Source organism: Girardinichthys multiradiatus, chromosome 23 (genome assembly GCF_021462225.1).
Source record: "Girardinichthys multiradiatus isolate DD_20200921_A chromosome 23, DD_fGirMul_XY1, whole genome shotgun sequence".
NCBI lineage: Eukaryota > Metazoa > Chordata > Actinopteri > Cyprinodontiformes > Goodeidae > Girardinichthys > Girardinichthys multiradiatus.
In genome coordinates, this window is record NC_061815.1 from 37,798,487 (window position 1) to 37,817,011 (window position 18,525).

An 18,525-nucleotide genomic window follows, 5' to 3' on the forward strand; every position below is an offset into this window, starting at 1 on the left:
TGACGGTTAAACTCTGTCCTGCTTATAACGTTTTAAGTTACTTGTTTCTACTTGTAGTGTAATGAATCGCTGTTCTACTTCTTTAAATTGTTGCCGTTTGAGCGATCGACCCGGTAACATGTAATATCATGAGGAGGGTGAGCCCAGTAATCTGAATACGACAGTTTGCCAAGCAAAGGGCTACAGCAAGTTCCGATCCAGCTTGTGAGTCAAAGTTGTGTCTTTTATGTCTGAAAATGGCGAGTTATGTTGCTGGGTCTAATATGTTCGCTTTGAAACGGATGCAAACAGTCTATATGTATATTTACACCTTGCATCACTATAATATTTTAGCTCTCATGCTGAATCCAGCTTGCTGCATTCCACCTGTGAGAGACCCACTGTATGTTTGCAGAAATTAGCAAGTGAAGCAAGGTATGTCATGTTTTATATTGTTTATAAGTTTACTTGAGAGGAACTTTGCATGTCGATTCATATAAACCTGTTTGGTTTTTGACTCAGAATGTAATCGTGGCACACGTTATCTGGTTTATTCGCCTTTATTATGCTTTTCACGACAATGTAAAGCTATGTTCTGAATGCGGGACTGTAATGCAGTTTTCAAGCTTGCCCCCAGGACCGTGGCTGGTTTGTGAGTAATGTACAGATGTAAACAAATACGTGAGAATCATCATAAGCCGAATGTGCCACCCTGAGATTTTTAATGAGCCGATGTGGCCGCACCTATAAAATATTTCCGGGGGCGCCACTGAACAAAGCATGTGGCAACATACCTGAAAAACCTTGTAGATAAAACTGCAGTGATAGATGGTTCTAGTTGTTGAGTTAGGGAGGCTGAACCTGGCAAAAGTCTTAGATTTTTGTTTGTAAGAATTAAAAGCATTTATAATTTTCCTTCCTCTTCACTACTATGTTCTACTTTAAGCCAAACTGTCACATAAAACCCCAAGATAATACACTGAGTTATGAATGTTTTCGAAAGATACTGTTTATGTAGAGGAATGAATGGGGGTAGACACCGTTGCTTATCAGTGGCTCAGAAATTTGTGTAACATTTAAAAAATGTAGTAAATGGATGCTTGTTGACTTGCTTTCACATCCTCTTTGTAGCTTGTAATGGAGATAATGTGTGAGGTCACTTGTTAATTTGCACAGACTTGTTGCTCACTGCATTAATCTGTAGTGAAGTCAATGCAATTTCCTATTTTCACAAATACAGTTTCAACCTTTATTAAAACAATAGAGGGGGTTTCCTCTCTGTTGTTGTTTTATTTAAAGTAAATGTAACCTTGCTTACCTCTAGGAAGGAAGCAAACCACTTGTTGGATCTTGATGAGTTGCTTATGTTTAATGTTTGCACTGATTAACTGGTGGAAGGATACTACCATAGATATAAACAGTGGAGCCTCTTGTCAAAGATTGCCCAAACATGTAATGGCCCAAACATTTAATTTGAGAAGCTTTTACACTCTTCATGTGCTTCACTATGATACAGCATGGTTCGGAGGTAGAGTTGCTAACTTACTCGAGGGATGACTTAATTTGGTACACCTCTTCAAATGAGGTTACCGTCAGCTGTATGGCCGATAGGGCTCTGTTAATGTTAGATGTCAGAGGAGAATGGGCAGACAGGTTCTAGATCAGTGTTTCCCAACCCTGGTCGAGCCCAAAGTCCTTCATGTTTTAGATGTGTCTCTGCTCCACCACACCTGATTGAAATGATAGCATTACCGCTTCAGCATGCCATCAAGTGCTATTAATCACCCATTCATTTAAGCCAGGTCTGTGGCATGGTAGTGAAAAACCTAAAACATGCAGGGTAGAGGCTCTGGGGACCAGGGTTCTAGATGATAGAAAGGCAACAGCAGCTCAAATAACGCCTTGTTACAGCAAAGGTTTGCAGAGTAAAATCTCAGAACACAAAACCTAATTTGATAATATAAAAACTGGAGGGACTGTACATACATGCTACTTTGACGGCTGTCTTCATCCAGTTCACCTTAAACATATAGGTTAGGATCATAAAGGAACTTCGTGTTCCTTGCCAACTCAGAGTTGTGCCTTGATCTCAATCCAGTAAAGCAGGTTGTGGTGAAATGGGATTCTCATCCTGGATGTGGGGCTGATGAATCTGCAGCAACTGTGTGATGCTTTCATGTCAATATGGACCAGAATCTCTGACAGGAATGTTTAAGACACATTATTGAACCTATGTAATGAAGAAAAAATCTGTTCTAAAGTTAAATGGGGATCCAACACTGTCATTAGTAAGGTGTACCTAATAAAGTGGCCAGTGAGCATATATTCCAGTAACTTACATTTGACTCTTTGATTAGAATTCACTGATTAATGATTAATGGTTAGATAATCATGAAGAAAGCCATTCAGAAAAGTCCCAAGGTTATATTCATAAATGCTAATCTCATGTTTGACATCTTCAGTTCTTGTTTCAGCTAAGTCCACTTTCAATTAATGCCACCTGCAGGTATGCTAAGGTTATTACCTGAATAATTGAGGTAAATGCTCCTTCCAGAACCTCCTGCCTTCATTATCTGTTTTATCATGTGGTGGTTTGGTGCAGCTTATTTTGGCAGGAGGCAATCTGGCCCTCAGGCTGTGGGGAATCCTTCCTCCCCATGTGTCAGCTAATGTTTACCGTGGCCTGAGGACTCAGGATGGATCACAGCATTTCATAATCCACTGCCCGTACAGTGGAGCAAGGGCAAAAAAATAATTCTCTTTGTGTCAACAGTCGTTTCATTCACGGACAATTTTCTCATAGCCTCTTCCAGCAGCCAGAGAAAGAGAGACAGGATGAAGGAGATACCAGGAGATGTGTTCCCAGCCCACATGCTATGCTTCCCTGAAAAAATCTTCATGATCCGGGGTTTTTATAAGCTTTGGTATTTGTATTCCACCTATGTTGTTCTTTCTCCTTATTCTTGTGTCTTAACCTCCCGTGTATTTAAATTTATAAGCACACTGCAAGTTAAGAGATGCAGATGGAGTCAGCAGTTCTCTTCTCAGAGGGAGACATCTCTGGATTCTCTGCTTAACAGTTTTCCTCCAGCTCCCTGAGCTCTGGCTGTTTTCCAAGAAGGAGTTCAGGATCAATGCGCGGTGGAAGTGAACTCTGAATGGCAGCACTGGAGGTAAAACTCCCTCAGACCTGACCATTGACTGTGTAACTCTGAAATGTTAGAAAAAGGTATTTAAATTTTTCTGTCTCTCTGTCTCTATTGCGGAAGACCTTTTAAAGTGATCTTTATAACATAGCATGGAGGTATTTTCTGATTCAAAAAAGCTTTTGATTTTCTATACATTAGAGACTAACAGCAAACATTCATGTTTATCCTTGACACACGACAAACAGGATAAATGCACTCCTCACTTGTCAAACAATTTGAATTTATTTGTATCCTTGTTTCTTAAATTACAGCTTTTTCTTTCTCCTGTGGCTTTTAATTTAATACTTTTTGAGCAAAAACCTCCAGACATAATTCAACTATAGCTTATGGACCTTGTTTTCTAACATCGACCGGCTTATTAAGTCTACTCAAACACAGGGGCTGCAAAACAGCCTCCTCCAGCTTGTCCTGCAGCCACACTGTTAACCTTCCCCATCAATACATGTTTATATTGCTGTCAGTACCTCAGCCCGATAATCACAACAGTGGAACAACCCTTCCACAGTTTCTCTGGGAACCTACACAGCCCTTTACAGACCTTAGGATGTGCATTCAGTGCATATCTGTGTACTTTTCCTCCCTTTGCTCTTGACTGATATCTGGGCTGCACAGGACTGCAAAAGGAGGGTCTTCTTTTGGTGGATAGAGGAAAAACTTTTCCTACCATAAACCCGTGGATTAGCTGCTTCCCTCTCTGTCTGATATGAAAGTGCATTGCTTCATACACATAAGCAGAGGTGGCAGACTAAATGCTGTGAGTTAAAAGTGAACGGTTTATTGTATTGCATTGTATCATCGTGTCTGGAGACTGGTAGGTGCAGCTGCTGATGGTGGTTAATTGTGAATTTGTACAGTGCTAGCCACATGTCTTGGAACATTTCTAGTAAAGATGTGTAAAATCCTTTGAAATAAATTAATCTTTAATTGCAGTAGCATAACTTAGAATAAGTCAACTTTTCTGTGAGGAAATTTTTTCAGTAGGGAAAATATTGCATTTTAAGAAATAGCTACTCTTGAAAAAATCATGAGTGGCACATTGTGCCTAACAGAGGTGTCCAAAGTGTGGTGCATAGGCCATTTGTGACTCTCAGGATGATTTTGTGTGAGACAAGATACTTTTAAGAATGGTACAGATTTGTTAACTTATTTTTGAGCACCTATCCATCTATTGTCTATATTCGTTTATCATTCCAGGGTCTGCATCACCCAGAATCCTTGGTCTTCTCGTCTACTCCCTTATCTACTGCTCCCCTCACAGGTTTTCAATTGGATTTGGGTCTGGGGACTGACATGGCCATGCAAGAAGGTTCATTTAATGTCCGGTAAACCCTTTCGATGTTGATTCTGCCAGAAATTATTTTGATCATTAGGCTGCTGAAAGTTTCGATGATAACCTGTTTTCAGTTTACCGACAGAGACCACCATGTTTTTCAAACAATGCATGATACCATGCTCCCTAACAATGTTCCAAGGTTCTTTGGAAGAGGCCCCACAGCATCACAGACCCTCCAACATACCTAACAGTAGGCATCCGTTGCTCTTCCACATATTTATCTAACACTTTTTACATTCTGATTTGGGCCGAACAAAATATTTATACAATTACAATTTATTTAATTAAATTAAATGAATCCAGACATTGGACATCTAGTTTAACCAGTCATTTAACACATTTATTATTTAATTTCAATGGCTACTTTATGGTTCTCCTCAATTTACAAGGTGTCAGTATATTGGTGTAGGGAATAAATGCCATTGCTGTGTTGGAATGCATCCCGAGTTTGTTTTCTTTGACTTTACCAAATTTTTATGGCTTGGATGTAACAAAAAAAACCCCAACCATATTTCTGAATGTCTGACTGTAGGACAGGTTATGGGTCCCTTAAGAAAGTCCCAATAAAGTTAGAGGCCACTGCGAAGCGGAAGGTCATGCCTGTTTTTGCACAACAGAGGAGTGACTCAGCATGGTGTTACTTTCAGAGCTTGAATTAAGTTCTCTGTAAAGGTGACCTGATTAAGCATTGGTCCAGCTGCACACAGTTAGAGGAGCACTTCATAACCCTTAGTGAGACTGATAGGTTGAGATACTTCATTGCACCTACTTGCTTCTGTGTCTAAGAGTGATTTATAACTATAACTTTGCACAAGTTAGTCATTAGTTTATCATGCCAGAATGCCTAGTGACACTGTGCTCCTTCCTGCTTATATGAGTTACTTGTGAAGTATAGATCTCTGTTAAATAGCATCAAAGACCCATTGAAAAAAGCACTTTCATTGATTTAACTCCTGTGTTCTCATATGTTTCATTAACTTTTGCAGCAGAATGATTGATTTAAACAGTATGAGATCTAGTTTAGCTGGGGGCGGTGGTGAAATTGAGTTTAGGTCTTAGGTTGATAGACTATTTGTTTATAGCATTTATTATAGGTGTGGTTTTTATTACATGGATGCATGCACACATGCGTGCATATGGGTGTGAATGAATTTAAGCCTGGCAGAGTCAATAAGTATAAGGGGTTCATGGTAAATTTTATGACAGTGATCACCAGCTGGAAAAAGAAGGGATTTGTTTCATTTTGACAAGCCTCAACTGCATCTATGATGTTTCCTGCTGTACCTGCAGCGGTTCATACAACCTTACTAAACACAACAAGCTGCAAAAGAACAATATGATGCAAAGATCTAACATTAAACTCCATAGTAACATCTCATTAAAAAAATTGCCTGATTTATCATTTTCCTAGGAAACTGCTAGAGGCCAGTGGCCAGCACGGTGCCAACCCATCTGGAAGCTCACAACCACTCAGTGTTAGATAAGGTTGTAATAAGATATAGTCAAAGCCTGGCAACTAATCTGATATTTCACCTCTGTGAGAGATAGGAAAGATATAAAAACGTATTATGAGTGGGCACTAAGAGGATTAGAGTATGAAAACGGATGTGTGCCGGCGTTTTAATCCACTCATGCTTAACCCTTTCAAGCTGCCCAATCTGCTGCACACAAACAATAATTATTTAGTTTTGCCTTTGATGGAGCCATTGCTCTTGTTACAGGCAGGCAACTCTCACCACACATTCACACACACTTCATTTACACTCCAGCCTCACATTCAGCGTGTTTTTGTGAAGGAAATGAGAACAGTGAACTGACAGAGCTCAGGTTTGATTAAGATTCTCTGTCCTGTGACGGCGCTGCTGACAACACTGCTCTGTTTCCTGTGAATTACTCCTAAATGAAGATTAGTTAGTTTAGCAGCTGTGTGCGTGCTGGATTTGTTGAGACTGAACTTGTTTATGTTTGGTCACAGGCATGCAAATATGTGTCTTAGTTTCACAAATAAATTTATAATGCTCTCATTGCAAAATTAATCTCTTTGCATGTTTTTATCAAAAAGAAAGTAAACAACAGGGTTTTATATACAACATGGGCAAGGTGGCCGGGGTGTTTTTTTCTGTAAACCGTTCACATTTTTCTTTGTTGTTCTACATTTCAGCTCACTGGCAGAAGAAAAAGGAGCAGAAGCTGAAGACATTAGTTGAGATCTAAAATGTTTCCTGCATATTTATTTTTTATTGGCATTATTTTTGATTTTGTAGATGTTTAGATCTTAATGATTTGCAACCTGCCACTCTGTGCAGCAAAGGTCCTAACATCAGGGACCAAACCACGGATGGCTTTGTCAATAACTAACAGCCTTTGTATATGGGGTGGACGCTGTACCTCTGCACCATGCGTTGCGCCAATATGGTCTATATTGACATATCCATCATATCATCCCTGCATCACAGAGGCACTATTTGATTCAGATCTGCCTACTATGGAGGCTACTGGATCTTTTTGCATATTTAAGTAACCAGTTTGAGATGATTTGAGCATTGTGACATGGTGCATTATCCCACTGGTGGTCATAAACTGACATTCCATTGGTATTGAGGGGCCCAAAGTGTGTCAAGAAATATCCTCTACACCATGACAACACCACTACCATCCTGGAAAACGATCCATGTGAGACACAGTCATGCTTTCGTGTTTACACCAAATTCTGACCCTACTGTCTGAATGCCACGGATGACACCGAGACTCACTGGACCAGGCAGTGCTTTTTAAATCTATATTTGTCCGATTTTGGTGAGCTCGACTTTTTGTAGCCTCAGTTTCCTATCTAAAATACTGCTGCTCACTGGATATTATCTGGTTTTGGACCATTCTTTGAAACTAAAAGAGATAGCTATGAGATAATCCCAGTAGATCGACATTTTCTGAAGTACTCATAGGATCCTCTCTCTCAGTAAACAACCATTTCACATTAAAAGTCAATAAAATCCCCAATTTGAAGTGTGTAAATGTTTCACCAGTGGAATATTTTACACAAACGAATATTTTTTTACGTATTTGTATTTTGTTTAACTGGTGTCCTTTTTCCCACTATAAATACAGGTCAGTGAACACAACTTCTGAAATCTGTTGCTGCGCATGCTCAATTTGTACACACGTAGCAGGGTATTTAAAAAAGACGAATATCTCCCCTACATCATTTTTAAAATTAAGATCGTACACACGTGAGGTTTTTCAGAAAAGTTTTCATCCACACCAACCCGCAGAAAGACGCCACTGAGCGTTGTGTTAAACACTCCAGACACATGGGAGCAGTGAGGGGAGGGGCGTTGCCAGGACAACAGACTCAACCAATCACAGTAAGAGCTCCAGTTTGGTCTGCGTTTTTCGGTTGGCTCACCTCTCTGCCGTTTCCAATGTCACAACAAGCCTAGGTACATTCGTTTTCAGAGTTTTTACAAGTTTGTTTCTTATATATTTGATAAAGTAACAAACACCAACAGAACTTCACTCTGCTTAATATGAGTACTTTAGAATTTAAGTATAAATGCACAGTCAGACTAACGTTAATCGGCAAGATAACTTGCTAGGCTACAGTAGTTGATATTGTTAGCAGCAGTCCAGACCAGAAAGCTGTCAGAGCTAAAAATAACCAAGCACTAGCCTGAAATAATACCCATTTTTAGCTTTTATTGTATTTGTATGTATTTTAAAGCTATTTAAAAGAAGCAACTGACATTTTGACTCAGTTCCTTTGTTTTGGAAACTCCCAGATTTGTGCCAAAAGCTTTTTTCAAAGCTTACTTGTTCAGACAGAAGTGTTTTAGTTTATGAAAACAGAGCTCAATAATCTTTGATGTCTAATATTATACACAGAACTAATTACAAAGAAGTAAAAAGATGCACCTTGAAGGACCTTAATTATAGATCTGTATTGTATTGTCTTTATGTTTCAGGTACACTGTTTAATATGGTTGGATAGAGGACAGACACAAAACATGCCGGGAGGAATCTTCTAAGATCTAATCGGCTGTCAAGAAGAGATCTGGACAGGACAAGCTGATATCCTGGAGTGAGCCCACCTGTGGAAACAGAGAAGTAGCTCTACAGGGGATCAGTTCTGTAAGAGAACAGAGTAGGTATGTGATAAACAAAATTATTTCAGTCTCATCTGAGCAGAGCATTTCCTTCTTCCTGTTTGCTGGGTCCACTACATGGTTTGTGTCAAATTGCAAACATAACTTAATATGCCTTTTTTCAACAATGGCGTTCTTCTCGCTACTCTTCCAAAAACACCACATTTCTGCAATACTAAAATACTTCATTCTACCGGTTCTGTGGATCCCTGCAACACCTGTAATGTTACATTGGATAAGTTTTTAGCATAGGGGTCCCCCAACCATTTGCTCCCCATGGACCTCCCTGACAACTGTTTCAGGCTGCAAGTCAAACAAATTACATGCTTGTCCTGCTGCTCCCTCTTGCCTGCGTAGCCTCTTATACTTGTCAAGCGCATCGATGGAACCACACAGATGTTTCTGGTTTTCCACAATAAAACCGCTCTAATGCTCTGATTATTTATACTGAGATTAAATTACAGAAAGAATAAAGAATCCTTTATTGTTCTTTCATGTTCATACATATTTGTTTTTAAAGACATGCAGTATAAAACACCAAGTTAAATACAGACAGAATTTAGCAGCTACAGTATTAGGTGCAAAATCAGGTAGGATGTATGTGAAGTGCGCTAATTAACTGACTTTCAATTGGTTGCTCTAGATTTTATTTATGGAAGTAAAGGGGGAGGAATATAAGTGCAGAGCACACTTTTGAAATTTGTATTTGTAAATTAAAAAAAATATATTATTCTCCCTGCGCATATATTCACTACTTTGTATTGGTCTATCACATAAATGTTTTTGTAGCATTAGAAGATTGAAAAATTGCAGAGGTATTAATACTTTTTTCTGAGCATGTTAGCATTTTCTCGTAGTTTCCTGCTTGTTAAAAACTTGTAAAAAAAAAACAACAAAAAACTTGTCTAACTTTTGTAAAATATAATGCCCAGTTTTAAGGCTTTAGATCTAAAACCCACTCAGAATGCAGATAAAACCCTTTTAATCTAAAGTAACATTATGTGTTTTAAATTACTCTCACACTTTTAGAATACAATTAAGATCAGCTAGAGAGCAGAAAGCAATTATTCTTCCGTCAATAACCAGGCTGCAGCTTCAATTTTTAGTGCTGTCTGATCCTTGGCAGCATGTTCTGTGTGAAAGGTGGAAACACCCGTATTTGACCTCCTAACATATGTTAAAGCTGTTATTGGTTTCAGGGGGCAATAACATGGCGGAGACTTTCAGGAGGCATTGGGAGCAGTCAAAATGAAGTCATCACTCTGGGAGAGACAGCTGTTTCACGGGATATGAGCAGTCCAGAACAGGAGTAGGCCCGTTCTGTCATCCAGCTCTGCCCTGAAGGGTGGCACCCAGCAGCCCACCAATCGCTGCTCGGTGTCGGGACATGACCCTTTTGACAGCAAGCTCTGAGAAAGCGGTTGTACCTTACAGAAGGACATGACCATTAATAAACTGAAGTCAGCGGTGGGTGGCGAAGGCAGGAAGAAATAACAGGTGTCAATCTTTATTAAATGCGATCTGCCACCTTTCAGATTTCTAAATTACACCCCAATTAAGAAGAAAAATGATGGCGAGGATGCTCCCTGAATTTGACATCCTAATTAATTACTTCCTTTGTGTGAAGAATTGACTTATACTTCATGTCACCTTGGAATCCTTGGGCCTAATCTGAAATGCAAAATTCACCCACAGAGCTAAAATAAAAGTTTTCAATGAAGACAGAACTCCTGACAATTTCTAATTTGGTGAGGTAATGACATCATTAGCATTTGCTCTCTTATTCTGTATAATAACCCAATAACTGGATGGAGAAAAGCATTCCTAAATTACATTGTTAAATAACAGACTACACACTGGTTTCGAATTAGCGTCAGATTTGATCGTGAGGCAAAAAAAACAAAACCCTCATCATTCACGATGGCAGAACTCACCCAGGACATAATTGGCTTTACTGTGAAATGGACTCGAGTTTTATTATCAAATCAGTTGTGGTGCATTAAAGCAGTGTCTTTCATCCTGTCCTCTCATTTGTTATTTAGTTCCCTCTGGCCATCCCTCCAGCAATTCCATCCCAAATTGTAAGAGGCAATTTCACTCTTACAGTCAGTCACAAGTTGGTTGCGAATGGTTTACTGTGGGGGAAGAATGTGAAGAAAATAAATTGGAGAAGAAAATGGTTCTGTGACTGCTTTGCTCTTCTCAAAATAAATTTACAAAGGCACAATTATGACATTCTTTACAGGCAACACAACAGATTTTTGCATAAATTAGGCTTTTCCAAGTAATTTGTGTCCCTGTGAGTAAGCGGGTGATAGTTTGCAGCATTGCAGATGGCTTGATGTGAAAGTGCTTGTGATCATGTCTGCAACATGACAAGTGTGGGGCAACTCTGAGCATCATTAGAAGGCTTGGTTTTCTGTATGTTTGTTATTCAAAGTATCTCATGCTTGCTGGAATTATATCATTCCTAGTTCGTAGTCAGTTTGCAATGTGATGAACCTGTGAAGAACTAATAGGGTGGTCCAGAAATCCCTGAATATGTAAGGGACAGATACAAATGTAGCTTTGTAGCTTCCTGAAATCATGCTATACATTTTAACATTTCATCTCATTTTAGTGGCTACTTCAAATAAATGTAAAAAATAAATTTAAAATAAATTTGTATTTACCTGGGGTAAGACAACTGTCAAAAAAAAAAAAAACATATGCATATGTGTCTAAATTTATAAATGCTAGTAAATAAACATGAATAAATTTAACATTTGTATTTGTGCCTTGTTGTCAACTTTTACATACATGTGACATAAGGTGTTTCATCAAGTTTAGAAGTTAAAAATACAAGTTACAAATTACAACTTTGCAACTACAACCCTTGATGAAGCTGTTACACTCCTTACCAGTTGGTGGCGGTAATGCACCTGAAAGTTGTTTGCCAACCTCCGTTGAACAAGAAGAAAAAGAAGAAGCGGGTCTTGTGCTGTTCCCCTGCGAAGATCTGTGGTCTGTTTTTTCTTTTTTATCGCCAAGGGAATCAAAGTCTTTTCCAACTTCTATCATGTTCACCTTAACCTGACAGATATCAGTCGACCACCAAACAGTGTTTTCCAGCACATCAGGTTTAATTCAAGTCTTATTACGGACTGGGGAGCATCTTCTCCCGAAACAGATCAATAAGTACTGGTGCCCCACAGGGGTGTGTTCTATCCCCACTCCTCTTCTCTCTGTACACAAATGACTGCACCTCATCGGACTCATCCGTGAAACTCCTTAAGTTTGCAGATGACACCACTGTCATTGGACTGATCCAGGACGGTGATGAGTCTGCATACAGACAGCAGGTGGATCGGCTGGCACACTGCTGCAGTCAGAACTACCTTGAACTCAACCCACTCAAGACTGTAGAAATGGTGGTGGACTTTCGGAGAACACCACCCCCATACACCCCCCTCACCATCCTCAACAACACTATCGGCTATGGACCACTTCAGGTTCTTAGGAACCACCATCTCTGAGGACCTGAGATGGTCTTCACACATAGACACTGTTCGAAAGAAGGCCCAGCAGAGACTGTACTTCCTGAGGCAACTCAAGAAGTTCAAACGTCCACAGGAGCTGCTGGTCATCTTCTACACTACCACATTCAGCCTGTCCTATCTTCATCCATCTCAGTGTTGTTTGGCTCATCCACAAAACAGGACAGGTCCAGACTGCAACGAATAATCAGGACTGCAGAGAGAATAATCTGGGCTGACCTTCCCTCCATCCAGGACTTATACAGGTCTAGGGTCAAGAAAAGAGTTGCTAAAATCTCTGCAGACCCCACACACCCTGCACATAAACTGTTTAGAGCTTTACCTTCAGGCCGCCGCTACAGAGCACTGTTCACTAAAACCAGCCGCCACAAAGACAGTTTCTTCCCCCAGGCTGTTTCTCTAATGAACATTCAATAGAGTACAGAACAACAGCATACAGATGTTGCAAATGTACCTTTTTTATTAGATATGTGTATATTGTACATTGTAAATTGTAAATCTGTATATTTTGTAATGCAAAAACAGAACAAAAGAGCAAAGTGTACCGGAGGCAAATTCCTTGTTTGTATGTACGAACTTGGCAGTAAAGCTGATTCTGATATAAAAGCATGGAAGCTCACTGCTGGACAGGAAAAATTAGGCTTCCTGAAAAGATGAGAGTGTATTCTTATTATTCTGGTAGATCACATTCTAATATTAAATATAGCACATTACTGGAATAATGAAAGACATTTCTAGGAGCTAATTTTTGACCGATAATGTCTTGCTGTGTTTTTTCAGCTCTACCAGATGTGTTAAGTACTGTGACGGGAGCAACACAGGGGGAAACAGCAGATCTGGGGAACAGCACGGCCCTGTCCCAATACCCACACTACACCCTACGCCCATCTATGAAGTGTGTACTTTATACAAGTGCATGTAGGGGTTGAAGTGCGCAGGTTACAAGTGTGCAAAATTGGAGAATTGGGACAGTAGGGATTACGTCATTGACTTGCACCTCTGCACCGGAACTGCAACATCAAAAAGGGTGGGAACCGGGGCGATTTTCATAGTCTTGCTGCTAAAAAAATATTTTAAAACTGAAAGAATCAATTGTTTTGAGGAGAAGAAAGTGCAGGAAGCGAAGGAGGCTTATACACCAGACTCTCGTCACGCCCATGTTTGTTTGAAAGGTAACTTCCGTGTTATGGCCTAATGACTGCCCAGACTCACTCTGAACCCAGTGGTATCTTACAATGTTGAGCCTGGAAAACCAGTAAAAAAAAATATATCTGTCGGCTAGTTTACGCAGTTCTTATTATTCTAATTTGATGGCTGATTACATTGATGGTTGTGATTGGTTTTTGCTCAGGACGTCATCTGCAGCAGGGAATTGTGGGTAATATACTTCGACGAAGTCCGCTTAGATGCCGGCTTCGCCAAAGTGTGGATTGAGGGCACAAAGGGGGCGGGGCTAAGGACCACTCTGGAGAATTGGGACACACTACGCACTCGAACCCATCAACGGGAACGCGCAATTCAGGGACACAAGGGTGTAGTGTGGGTATTGGGACAGGGCCCACAAGACACGCTTCCACCTCTTCTTGTTTAGCGGGGGTTGGCGAACAACTTTCAGGTGCATTACTGCCACCAGCTGGTAAGAAATGTAACTGCTTCATCAGGGGTTTTAGAATCGTACTTGTAAATTTGTGATTTGTATTTGTATTGTTGCAATGTTGTAACTTGTATACGTAACTTCTAAACTTGTATTCTAACAGATGAAACATCTGATGTCACATGTACAGTACAGACCAAATGTTTGGACACACCTTCTCATTCAAAGAGTTTTCTTTATTTTCATGACTATGAATATTGTAGCTTCACACTGAAGGCATCAAAACTATGAATTAACATATGTGGAATTATATACTGAACAAAAAAGTGTGAAACAGCTGAAAATATGTCTTATATTCTAGGTTCTTCAAAGTAGCCACCTTTTGCTTTGATTACTGCTCCGTACACTCTTGGCATTCTGCTTCAAGAGGTAGTCACCTGAAATGGTTTTCACTTCACAGGTGTGCCCTGTCAGGTTTCATAAGTGGGATTTCAAGCCTTATAAATTGGGTTGGGACCATCAGTTGTGTTGTGCAGGAGGTGGATACAGTACACAGCTGATAGTCCTACTGAATAGACTGTTAGAATTTGTATTACGGCAAGAAAAAAGCAGCTATGTAAAGAAAAACGAGGGGCCATCATTACTTTAAGAAATGAAGGTCAGTCAGTCCGAAAAATTGGGAAAACTTTGAAAGTGTCCCCAAGTGCAGTCGCAAAAACCATCAAGCGCTACAAAGAAACTGGCTCACATGAGGACCGCCCCAGGAAAGGAAGACCAAGGGTCACCTCTGCTGCGGACGATAAGTTCATCCGAGTCACCAGCCTCAGAAATCGCAGGTTAACAGCAGCTCAGATTAGAGAACAGGTCAATGCCACACAGAGTTCTAGCAGCAGACACATCTCTAGAACAACTGTTAAGAGGAGACTGTGTGAATCAGGCCTTCATGGTAAAATAGCTGCTAGGAAACCACTGCTGAGGACAGGCAACAAGCAGAAGAGACTTGTTTGGGCTAAAGAACACAAGGAATGGACATTAGACCAGTTGAAATCTGTGCTTTGGTCTGATGAGTCCAAGTTTGAGATCTTTGGTTCCAACCACCGTGTCTTTGTGTGCCGCAGAAGAGGTGAACGGATGGACTCTACATGCCTGGTTCCCACCGTGAAGCATGGAGGAGGAGGTGTGATGGTGTGGGGTTGCTTTGCTGGTGACACTGTTGGGGATTTATTCAAAATTGAAGGCATACTGAACCAGCATGTCTACCACAGCATCTTGCAGCGGCATGCTATTCCATCCGGTTTGCGTTTAGTTGGACCATCATTTATTTTTCAACAGGACAATGACCCCAAACACACCTCCAGGCTGTGTAAGGGCTATTTGACCAAGAAGGAGAGTGATGGGGTGCTGCGCCAGATGACCTGACCTCCACAGTCACCGGACCTGAACCCAATCGAGATGGTTTGGGGTGAGCTGTAACACAGAGTGAAGGCAAAAGGGCCAACAAGTGCTAAGCATCTCTGGGAACTCCTTCAAGACTGTTGGAAAACCATTTCAGGTGACTACCTCTTGAAGCTCATCAACAGAATACCAAGAGTGTGCGGAGCAGTAATCAATCAAAAGGTGGCTACTTTGAAGAACCTAGAATATAAGACATATTTTCAGTTGTTTCACACTTTTTTATTCAGTATATAATTCCACATGTGTTAATTCATAGTTTTGATGCCTTCAGTGTGAAGCTACAATATTCATAGTCATGAAAATAAAGAAAACTCTTTGAATGAGAAGGTGTGTCCAAACCTTTGGTCTGTACTGTATGTGTCAGAAAATATGCAATAAAAACTGAAAATATTCAGTAGCAACATCTGAATGTTATGTAGTTATTTAAGATACATATTAAATGCTATTGATCAGCTACAGTTTTCCATTGTTCTTATTAATCATCAATTTTCAGTCATTTGATCAAGTAAACCAGGAGTGTCTAAAGTGCGGCCCAGGAGCCTTAGAATAATTTTGTGTGGCCCCCGACTGCAGTTCAAGATTGGTGTAAATTTGGCCCTCTGGCAAATAGAGCTGATGCAGAGGGAACCTTTTTGTAATTTTTTTAAATGAATTTAATCTTTTCAAATAGAAAATGTTAAAGTACAAAATATTCTTCTTTTACTAGGCATTTTTTTTGCTGGTCTGTACTGTATGTATAAGCTGACTAGGCTCAAATAGAAATCTTACATTTATTCATGTTTATTTATTTACATTTGTAAATTTAAACACCTACGCATATGTTTTCGACAGTTATTTCACCCTGTATATTTAGCTTTCACTGTGATTCCAGCTGCAGGCCTTTTGGGGAATGTCTCAAGCAGGATGGCTCATTGAGAGACTGGACATTTTTCCTGTTCTTCCCAAAATAGGTGAATTTCAGTCAGATTACAAGAAGAATATCTGAAAATATCAATATAAAAACCTTCCACAGATTCTTAGTAGGTTTTAGGTGTATGACTAAATCCTTCTAACACATGAATATTTTTGCTTTGACCTTAACCATTCTACTATAGCTCTGGCTTCATGTCCTGCTGGAGAGGGGAACTTCAGTCACAGTCTTAAGCCTTTTATAACCTGTAAAAGGTTTTCTTCCAGGATTACCCTTTATTTTAGCGCCATCCTTCTTCCCATCAACTCTAAAGTCACTCTGGCACTACAGAAGTACAACAAACCCACAGCGTGACGCTGCCACTGCAATGTTTCAACATGGGGATAGTGTGTTCAGGGTGATGTGCAGTATTATTTTTCCATCTATAACTTATCTGATCAGAGCCTTTCATGGCTTGTGGCAAACTGCAAACCGGATTGTTTTATAGTCTTTCCTTCAACAACAACTTTCTTGCCCCATTTTCGCAAACTCCAGATTTGTGAGTTTCTCCACCAAAGCTGGGCAAATTTGCAGCTCCTCCAGAGTAACAATGGATGTCTTGGCAGCTTCTCTTTTAATACTCTTTTTACCTTGCCCGTTTGGGTAAACAGCCATGTTTGTGGTAGATTTGCATTTGTCTCTCTGTCTATTTTTGTATTATGAAACTTCTCCACTTCTTTCTCCATGATTCATCTGCTGTGTTCCTTGCTTTTCATGATGCTCTTTATTTACTAATGTTCTCAAACTTCTGAGTGATTCACAGAACTGCTGTTTTCATACTAAGATTAAATTACACATAGCTGGACTCTGCTTAATAATTAGGTGACTTGTAAAGGCAACTGGTTGCACTAGATTTTATTTAGAGATGTCAGAGTAAAAGCAAATGAATACTTACAGCATAAATGCCACACTTTTCATTCTTAATTTCAGCATTGTGTTCCACATTGTACTGGTATATCAAACTAAATTCCAGTGAATAAAACAGGGGTGTTTTCATTGCAAGGTAGAAAGTTTTAAGGCAAGGCACTGTACATAGAAAATCCGAATGGCCTACAAAGTAGAACCTCTGCAGTGAGCATTCTGCTAGCTGCAGTGCTTCTCAGTCTTCCAATGTCCCCGTTTCCACTGTTTAGCAAATTGTCAGACAACCTACAAAGAGATTTATGGGCCCTGGGGGGTCTTGGGGAAATTGCACCACAGGCAGTTTTATCTGAGGGAGCTGCAGGGCCTAGACAATGCTCCATTTAAGTATGATGACAGACTGGAGGGGATGTACCCAGGCCCTTTCTATAAACTTCACAAAACCGTTGCAGCTGAAAACTTAACATTTCTGGCATCCCTTGCTGAAGCTGTCGCCAAAGGACAAAAGTCATGTGCCATAAATTCACCTCATCACATAACTCAGCTCAACAGACAGATGCCATATTATTTTTGGATGTGTCTCATTGGGAATGTAAATGTAAGGTTTTAAAGCTTTAAACAAATTGTTTATCCGTCCAACTGCTTTGGTAAACAATTTGCATGTAAATCTTCCATCAAAAGGGTGATTTTTTATTTCTTTAGTATATTTAACGGAAACACAATAAGACTCCAAATAGTTAACTTCGATGATGACGGAGTACAGCCAGCAGGTTGGCATATATTCTTCTTGGATAGGTTTGCATGCAGTCTGCTTTGGGGGTTCATAACAGAGAAAAATGGGCCTCTAAATGGATGCACAACACATTCAAGGGAGTGTATTCACTTTGAAGTGGTTATTAATACACAGACAGAGAATTCCTGCAGGGATCGAGGCGAGACAGCAGCAAGAGACAGTAGCACTGTGCTGCTGCGTTCAAGGAAGCTCATTTTTCTTCCTTCGCTAGGTTAACATGTTGGCTCGTTGAATTTTGCTCCTTCAGTATAATTTGAATTAACCACATGTGATAGCAGCAGAGATGCAATAGATGTGAATGAGTTTCCTCTCAGGTGTTTATGTGTCGGCCTGTTTATGAGGGTGTTTTTTGAGTCTCATCACCTGTCATATTTGTGATGAAACTCTGCCTGCAGCTGCTTCTAAATGCACTCCCTCTTTTATTTGTGAAATGTGCACTCGCCTTGTGTTCTGTGTCGTGTATGCAGGAGTTGCTCATTAAATGCATAATGAAGAGGAGCATCAGGGACAGGCAAGGTGTTTTATAAACTAGGGGAGGAGAAGCGAGCCAAGTTATACAGCCTCACCCTTGGTTCTAAGGAGACCACTTCTAAAGTGAACATTGGACTTTTCCCTTATTTCAATACTCAGAGTGAGGCAGATAAACAGGAGAATGAGGCTGACTGTGTATGAGGCAC

The 18,525-nt window shown here is 40.1% G+C and overlaps 1 long non-coding RNA gene across 3 annotated transcripts; it reads left to right on the forward strand.

The window, feature by feature from the left end:
* The first annotated feature begins 28 nt into the window (after positions 1–28).
* LOC124860886 lies at positions 29–11,330 on the forward strand. 3 transcript variants are annotated; one of them, XR_007036482.1, is made up of 6 exons: positions 29–204; positions 334–414; positions 2,783–3,152; positions 4,383–4,510; positions 8,481–8,663; positions 9,860–11,330. It is a non-coding gene; the product is annotated as an uncharacterized LOC124860886 (long non-coding RNA). The 3 variants fall into 3 exon arrangements; XR_007036483.1 differs by lacking the exons at positions 2,783–3,152; positions 4,383–4,510 and having other exon boundaries at positions 9,860–11,328; XR_007036481.1 differs by lacking the exons at positions 29–204; positions 334–414; positions 2,783–3,152; positions 4,383–4,510 and adding an exon at positions 5,532–7,958 and having other exon boundaries at positions 9,860–11,327.
* The last annotated feature ends 7,195 nt before the right edge of the window (positions 11,331–18,525 follow it).